The following is a 9,263-nucleotide window of genomic DNA, read 5'->3' on the forward strand; positions in this document are numbered from 1 at the left end:
TGGTTTGCACCTTGCTTCGAATCTTGCTTGTTTTGCTTCTGTGGTGTTCTAAGTCACTCCTAATTATTCCTAAGGTCAACATGTCACGAGAGGTGCTTTGAGTCGAAACTGGGATGTAGGCCAAGTTCTCGGGAAGAATTATTAACGGCTCTCATTCATCCCCTCTGATGGCTGTTTCGGTCCTTCAATGCGTCAGTGCTATAAATGTACGCATATCAATAAAATTTCATACATCAGCACTCTGATTATGATTTAGGACATTTCTATAACTTGTTATCAGGGGACAATCATGTATCCCATTTTTATTGGGAATAGAGGCACGAAAACAGAGGATAATTATTAGCATAAGAACATGGTCTCCAGTAAAATGAAACATAGCAACGTACACACAAGATAAATAAATATAACATTTGTGCTTGATTTATTTCAGTTTCAGGACATATATATATATACTTAGCATCCTCACGGCCGTCGTCTCCTTCCTTGCAGTTTTGGAGCCCAGTCAACTAGTCATTCCCTCTTACTCAGGTTTCACTTGAGGAATTAGCCAGTACAGCCGCCACCCTCTGCTTCTCCTTCTCAAGTAATTCATTATTATGATTTGCGTCTTCAATAAGTATTATAAAAGTCTTGTCAGGCATGTCCTGTTCCCAAGATACTCTGGCTGCGATCTCATCGAACTCACAAGTCAAATTTTGGTCTTCCAAAAGCCAATTGTAGTATATTTTGAAGCACAGTTGTATCAAGGCCTTCTGCTCCTGGAGTTGGATTGCCTGGTGTTGCTCGCCCTCTTGCTGATGAGAAGAGCTGCTTTCCTGTGCATTATTATGGATTTCTTTGAGCACCTGAGTCATCAATCCATAATGGTAGTTCAGAGTTACAATGATAGTACTGTAATACTATATAAGGCGGGCCACCTCAACCCATGTAATTTAGGGGAAAAAAAGGGAATTCATTTTATTTATTTTTCTTTTAATGTTTGCACGGGTAAGCTAGGTTAATTACCTCTGGCATCACATCAGTCATGGCTTTCTTCATTTCTTTGAGATTATCGTCATAATTGGTATAATAAACACAGAGATGCTCCAGGATTGTTGCTGCGTGTATTCTGTATGCATTGTTTCCGGCACCTGCAACTGTTCTAGCAAGGCTGCCAATAAGGCCACCATCTGATCGCAGCGTACTCGTGTCAGTTACCTCCTTTTCTGAAGATAGCATGGCCTGAAGCTTTTCATCTGCTGAACCTGCGATGTAACTGCTCTTCTTTGCCAAGTGAGTGGAGCCGCACATCCTGTCAAAGTGATAATCGGGCATAAGAGAAATGTGCAGCAGTATCCATTCGAACATTGTGCTTGTGCTGCTGCTTCCACTGGGCATAATGGAGGCTGGTGAGAGATCTAGTAGGACCTCTACAGCTTGTCTTTTCAGCAGCACTGGACACTTGAGGCACTCTACAATACGTTCGAGCGTGCTGATAATCTCTTGGTTGTTGACTAAGATCTCACTGTTAGGTTTGATCTCCCACCAGTTAGGCCCAACGGCCTTTTTGGGCCTTGTTCTCGCGCCCTGATCGGGGGCGCCCCAACCCTACATGGTTGGTGGGCCCCCGTCGCACAGCGCTATAAAGGAAAGGTGGGGGCCGGGGCTCGCAGGACGAGGTTCACCGCGCCGCCAGTCACCCCACCGACATCCTAACCCTAACCCGATCTTGAGAAGGGGCGCTGCCAGCGACGGGAAGCACCACCGACGCCGGCAACGCCACCCCGACACACACGCCGCCGCCGAGGATGCCACTGCATCGACTCCTCTCTCTCTCCACCGAACATCGCTGCCGGCGCGCAGATGGCGTCCGCCAACGAGATCCCGGCCGGTGCTTCGACCACTACGGCTTTTGATGGTATGCTACCTCTCACTCCCCTTCTCTATGTCTCTCTGTAAATCTTGAACATGTATTCCTATTCTATCCTAAATACCCGATCTGGTGAACTTGACTCGATTGAGTCCTAAGAAAATACTAACAATGGTACCGGAGCTAGGTTCCGAGAAGAAACCGGATCGGGAAAAGAAAATAGAAAGAAGAACCCTAGACCTAAATCCTTTCGGATAAGAGAAAACCCTAGACCCAAATCCGAAAGAGGGAAGAAGGGGAAGAAGAAAGAAAGAAGGGTCGAAACTCTAACCCTAACCCTAGTTTCCCATTCGGATGAACGAAAAAGAAAAGAAATAAAAAAAAACAGAAAACCGAATCGGTAAAAAATCGAACCCTAACCCTAATTTTTCCCCATCCCCACCATGGGTTAATCCCAGTAGAGTGAAAGGACGGGGAAGAAGGTAAAAAGGGGGCGGACTCACCGTCGCCGGCGTGGGAGAAGAAGAGCCGAACCGGCTCTTCGCCGGCGCGGGAGAAGAAGAGCCGATTCGGCTCGCTGCTCGCTGGGCTCGGCCAAGGGGCGCCGCGGCCAGGCCGCTCGACGGCGGCGTGCTCACCCGTTGGGGAGCACGCGCGCCGGCGAGGGGGCCGGCGACGGCGCCATGGAGCGCCCGTTCCTTCGCTCTCGGTTGCGCTCGGCTCGCTGCTGCGGCTGAGAAGAGAGAGTGAAGAGAGAGGAAGGGCAGGGGCGAATGAGCTAGGGTTTTCTAGGGCACCGGCCGCGGCGGTGGTTTTGACCGCGCGAAACGGACGCTCGGCCATCGGATCAAGACGGACGCTCGAGATTGGATGGGCCAACTCGAGGCCCAGGCGGGCGCGAGCGCGCGCGGCACTTTGCCGGCCCAGGCCTAGGTTGCGGCCTGGGTGCGGCCTGCGCGCGCGCGGAGGACTGGGCCGAGCCGGCTTTTGCCGTCTTGGGCCGCGCTGGGCTGAAATGAAAGAAGAAAAATTTTGTTATTATTTTGTAGGAGCAATTTTAATGCATATTTTTGATGAATTTGAATGTTTTTGATACAATTTTTCTGTGCAAATTTTATCCAACGATATTTTGCTCAGAAAACGGTGAATTTTTTAGTGCTTCTAGAAAATAATAATATGAAAAGATTATTAATGTTTCCGCTGTGCATGATAATTTTCGTTCTCTTTTGATTAAATTTGAACCAACGAGATAATTTAATTTTAAGAGAAATGAATTTCTGATAATTTTGATGAGATTATGATGTTGTTATTTTCTGACCAACGTTGTTAATAACAATATTATAATTTTGATCCATGAGAAATTATGCATTAATTTTACTTCTGCCCAACGGTGATGTAAAATGTTTTGCATGGATGAATTATAAGTTTTAATTTGACCAACGTTGAGTTAAAAGCATGAAATTTTATGTATAAATGTTTCTTACTTACTCTGGTGTGGTTTCAGGAGGCAAATGCATTGTGAACATTGCCAACATCCCGACACTCAATGGGACCAATCACCGTGTGTGGCGGGAGAAGTATGAATTGGAACTTGCGTTGGGAGAGGTCGATTTTGTCATCACCTCACCATGTCCTACTGAGCCAAAGGACCCGGTGAGAGGTGAAAATGAATCTGACGCTGATTTCGCTGCTCGAAAGCGTGATCATGCTGAAATAAGAATGAAATATGACCTTGAACATAGGCAATGGACTCTCTCCAACCGCAAGTGCCTGTTGGTGACCAAGGCCACCATAGAAGAACAGATAAGGGGCTCAATCCCTGAATGTACTACTACCAAAGAATATCTTGAGAAAATCAAGAGTCAGTTTACTGGGTCTACCAAGGCCACAGCAAGTTCACTGATTAAGAAGCTTGTGAATGAGAAATTCACTGGTGGTAGCATAAGAGAGCACATTTTGAAGATGAACACTACGGCATCTAAGCTAAATAAAATGAATTTGAAGGAGGAGGATTTCCTGATTCATTTGATTTTTGCTTCTTTGCCAAAAGAATATGACACCTTCATTGTGAACTACAATATGCAGCCTGAAAGATGGGGCATAGAAAGACTCATCTCAATGTGTGCTCAAGAAGAGGAGAGGATAAAGTCCTCACAAGGTGAATCCGCTCATTTTGTGAAGGATAACAAAAGAAAGAACTTTAATGGCAAGAATTCTAAATCACAAGGGAAACCTAAGTAGGATAAGACCTTTTCCTCCAATTCACAGGGAAAGAAACCCTAGGATTCTGAATCAGCAGTATGGTGGAGCTGAAAAAGATCAGTGCAAGCACTGCTTCAAGAAGGGACACTACAAGAGAGATTGTCCAGACTTCCTGAAATCTCTGCTAAAGAAAGGTGATGAATTTATTATATTTGTAGATGAATCCCTGTATTTATGTTATGATAAATCCACTTGGTGGGTTGATTCAGGTGCAACTACTCATGTTGCAAATTCCTTACAGGGGTTAAGTGGGACGAGAACCTTGCAAAGAGGAGAAAGAACGATTAAAGTTGCAAATGGAGTGCAAGCCAATGTTGAAGCCATTGGAGTTTTTTCTTTAGAATTGAATAATGGTTTTGTACTTAGACTTAAAGAAGTACTTTATGTTCCCTCTTTGCGTAGAAATTTGATAAGTGTTTCGAAACTTGATGATGATGGAATTGATTGCCATTTTGGTGATGGCAAGTGTAAGATACTGGTTAATAATAAATATGTTGGTCTTGCCTTCCGACAAGACAAGCTTTATTTATTATCTCTTGCTGAGAATGCGAACAATGTATGCGATGAGAATATGAATGATTTCCCATCTGTGGATGTAACTAAGAAGCGGAAGAGAATTGATACTGTCTCTTTGAAATTATGGCATTGTCGCTTGGGCCATATTTCGAGGGGGAGAATATAATGATTGGTTAAGGAATCAATTCTCCCGCACTTAGAATTTTCAGATTTAGAACAATGTGTTGATTGTATCAAAGGAAAGTATATCAAGAAAATTAAGAAAGATGCCAAACGAAGCACAGGAATTTTAGAAATAATCCACACAGACATATGTGGTCATTTTCCTGTGAAAAGTGTGGATGGTTATGCCTCGTTTATAACATTCACAGACGACTACTCTCGTTATGGCAATATTTATTCAATTAAAGAAAGATCGGAAGCATTAGATAAATTCAAAATATTTAAAGCTGAAGTTGAAAATCAACACAATAAGAAAATCAAGATAGTACGATCAGACCGAGGTGGAGAGTACTATGGGCGACATACCCCATATGGCTAAATTCCTGGACCATTTGCAAGGTTCCTATAGGAAAATGGCATAGTTGCTCAGTACTCCACACCGGGGGAGCCTCAGCAGAATGGAGTGGCTGAAAGACGTAACCGTACCTTAATGGATATGGTAAGAAGCATGATGAGTTACTCCACATTACCGATTAGTTTATGGATGGAGGCACTGAAAACCGCCATTCACATACTTAATCGAGTACCAAGTAAATCGGTGCCTAAAACACCGTATGAATTATGGACAGGAAGGGAACCCTCACTTAACCATTTGCGTGTGTGGGGCTGTCCGACTGAGGCAAAAGTGTTTAACCCAAACATAGGAAAGTTAGACTCCAAGACAGTCAGCTGCCATTTTATTGGCTATCCAGAAAGATCGAAATGATATCGCTTCTATTGTCCTGACAGACATACGAAGATTGTAGAAACAAGACACGTTGTGTTCTTAGAGGATAATATGATCAGGGGGAGCATGGTAGCACGAGAAATCAGCCTACAGGAGAAGCGGGTACATGTACCCACTCCGATGGTTGAAGAACCATTCTTCACGCTACCTGCTGCTGTTGCACCGACAGTGCAGGACACTATAGTGCCAACACCTGTTGCAAGTTCTCCCGTGGCGACAATGAATGAACATGAGGAACCTGTCCTCGAGGAACCTATCCTTAAGGAACCTATAGAACCAAATGTTGCACATGAGGAAGAACAACAACAATCCAATGTGGAACAAGTGCCGGAGGCACCTAGAAGGTCTCAAAGAATAAGAAGATCAGCTTTACTGATGACTATGAAGTTTATGAAACAGAAGAATGTCAGATGGGGGATGATTCCACCTCATTTGAAGAAGCCATGAGAAGCGACCACTCATCAAAGTGGCTTAAGGCCATGGAAGATGAATTGAAATCAATGAGTACCAATAAAGTTTGGGACTTAGAAAATATTCCTAAAGGAGCCAAAACAGTAGGCTGTAAATGGGTCTACAAAACGAAATATGACTCCTAAGGGAATATAGAAAGATTTAAAGCGCGACTTGTGGCGAAAGGCTTCACGCAAAGAGAAGGGATTGATTACAATGAGACATTTTCTCCAGTCTCATGTAAAGATTCCTTCAGAATTATAATGGCACTTGTAGCCCACTATGATTTGGAGTTACATCAAATGGATGTAAAGACGGCTTTCCTAAATGGGGATTTGGAAGAAAATGTTTATATGGCACAACCGAAAGGTTTTGTCGTAAAAGGAAAGGAAAATCTGGGATGCCGCCTGAAGAAATCAATCTACGGATTGAAGCAAGCTTCAAGGCAGTGGTATTTGAAGTTTGATAGAACGATAAAAGGTTTTGGGTTTGAAGAAAATGTTGAGGACAATTGCGTTTATGCAAAGTTCAAGAATGGAAAGTACATATTCCTAATTTTGTATGTGGATGATATCTTGCTTGCTAGTAGTGATGTCAATCTACTAATGGAAACGAAGAAATTCTTGTCCTCAAACTTTGATATGAAAGATCTCGGTGAGACCTCGTTCGTTTTGGGAATAGAGATTCACCGAGACAGGAGAAAAGGGGTTCTAGGATTATCGCAAAAGGCATACATAGAAAAGGTCCTGAAGAAATTTAGTATGCATGCGTGCAGTCCTTCACCTGCTCCTATAGTCAAGGGCGATAGATTTGGGGAACATCAGTGTCCCAAGAACCAATATGAAATTGACCGAATGAAAGCGATACCGTATGCTTCAGTTGTTGGAAGTTTACAATATGCCCAAGTGTGTACACGCCCTGACTTAGCTTTTGTTACCGGGTTACTTGGCAGATATCAAAAGAATCCAGGAATTGAACATTGGAAATTAGTGAAGAAAGTCCTACGTTATTTGCAGGGTACGAAAGGCCTCATGCTTACGTATAGAAGATCTGATTCCCTGCAGATAGAGGGGTATTCAGATTCTGATTATGCGGGAGATGAAAGGAAATCCACGTCAGGATATGTATTTACTCTCGCAGTAGGGGCTATATCGTGGAAAAGCTCCAAACAAACCGTGACTACATCCTCGACAATGTATGCCGAGTTTGTAGCATGCTATGAGGCAACGGGGCAGGTGAATTGGCTGAAGAAATTCATACCCGGATTGAAAGTGATTGATGATATAAATGAACCACTGAGATTGTATTGTGATAACAATCCAGCGGTACAGTACGCTCACAACAATAGGTCAAGTGGTGCTGCCAAACACATTGACATAAAGTACTATGTTGTGAAAGATAAAGTTCGGGATCATATAATAAATCTTGAGCATATAAGTACAGAGAAAATGCTCACGGATCCGCTCACAAAGGGCTTACCACCCAACGTGTTCTGAGAACACGTAGCCGGCATGGGTTTAAGGGAAAGCCTATGATTCTCGAACATACGAAGGGCCCAAAGAAAGTTTACATTTCAAAACGAAGAAGTGTATTGTGGCTGTTAGTCTAACGGCACTAATTGCTGTGACGATGGGACAGTTCTATGCACTAATCTGTGATGAAATAGGATGGAAGCAAGAAAAATATGAATTGAAAGTTTTGAGTATGAAATTAAAGAACGAAGAATAGATGAGAGATCAAGGGGGCGAATGTTAGGTTTGATCTCCCACTAGTTAGGCCCAACGGCCTTTTTGGGCCTGGTTCTCACGCCCTGATCGGGGGCGCCCAACCCTACATGGTTGGTGGGCCCCCGTCGCACAGCGATATAAAGGAAAGATGGGGGCCGGGGCTCGCAGGACGAGGTTCACCGCGCCGCCAGTCACATCACTGACATCCTAACCCTAACCCGATCTTGAGAAGGGGCGCTGCCAGCGACGGGAAGCACCACCGACGCCGGCAACGCCACCCCGACGCACACGCCGCCGCCGAGGACGCCACTGCATCGACTCCTCTCTCTCTCCACCAAACATCGCTGCCGGCGCGCAGATGGCGTCCGCCAACGAGATCCCGGCCGGTGCTTCGACCACTACGACTTTTGATGGTCTGCTACCTCTCACTCCCCTTCTCTCTGTCTCTCTGTAAATCTTAAACATGTATTCCTATTCTATCCTAAATACCCGATCTGGTGAATTGACTCGATTGAGTCCTAACAAATACTAACACTCACTTGGCAGCTTTCCTGTTTCGGTCTCTCCCGGGAGTAGTCATGAGCCGTTTGATGAGTTCTAGTGATTCCTCGGCCATGCTGCACCATTCATCATGATGGTCGCCGCTGTGAAGTTGCTGGTCCGAGACCAGAGGTGCCAAGGCCTTGGATACCAGACCTTGGGTGTTGCTTATGACTCCCGCTGCTTACCACTACCACTTTCCTGTGTCTTGCTGTCAGCGGCCGTTGGGCTTGGAATTGGAATCTCGTCGAGAGAACTGTACCAAAGCTCCTGGTTATCTAGTAGCAACCAGTCCCGCTCATACTCCTTGGGTAACTGCCCGTACCCCATGGGTCCTAGTCGACGCCCTCGTCGCTCATACCTCTCAGGCCGCCGACTGTACTCCTCAGATGTATCGAGCAGGGACGATATGCACTGAATCATCATCCCTCGAGCTGGGAACTGCTCCAAATTGATGCTGCCAGCAACATTTGCAGCTATCGAGGCAGCTTGCACCCTGATCTCTGTGCTGTATGGGCTTGTCGGACCAAATGTTTCTACTAGTCGCTGGACCACATGGCTAAAGGATGCTGATCCAGTCAGTAGTTGTTTTAGCAGACCTGACTGTCCACGAGGAAATCTCATATGGAGGATTGTGCCAAGAATCATAATCCCCGAGATGTAGCCGTACCTTGACTTAGATTCCATCAACAAGTCCACACCATATGTGGACATCATTTGCTGATGCTTCTCCACCATTGTGGCGAGGACGAGGAGGAAGCAGAGGCGGTGGGCAAAGAGAGCAGGGCATCTTCACATGCATGCACCAAAGCTCCAAGCTCCATGGCGCTACAGGGTCTGGACTTTAGCCCTGGTTTGGCTTTTCAACTCAAGCTCTGGCATGCCCTGAGCCTGCCGGTCTCATGTTCTTCCTCGCCTCGATCTTTCTTCCTGGTTGTGTCTTTTGGCCGTTGCAAGTTCCGCCTTTGCA

The 9,263-nt window shown here is 45.2% G+C and overlaps 1 pseudogene; it reads right to left on the minus strand.

Annotated features, from left to right (window-relative positions):
* Positions 1-524: 524 nt before the first annotated feature.
* LOC136503915 (uncharacterized) lies at positions 525-9,031 on the minus strand (annotated as a pseudogene).
* Positions 9,032-9,263: the final 232 nt, after the last annotated feature.

Source organism: Miscanthus floridulus, chromosome 14 (assembly GCF_019320115.1).
Source record: "Miscanthus floridulus cultivar M001 chromosome 14, ASM1932011v1, whole genome shotgun sequence".
Lineage (NCBI taxonomy): Eukaryota > Viridiplantae > Streptophyta > Magnoliopsida > Poales > Poaceae > Miscanthus > Miscanthus floridulus.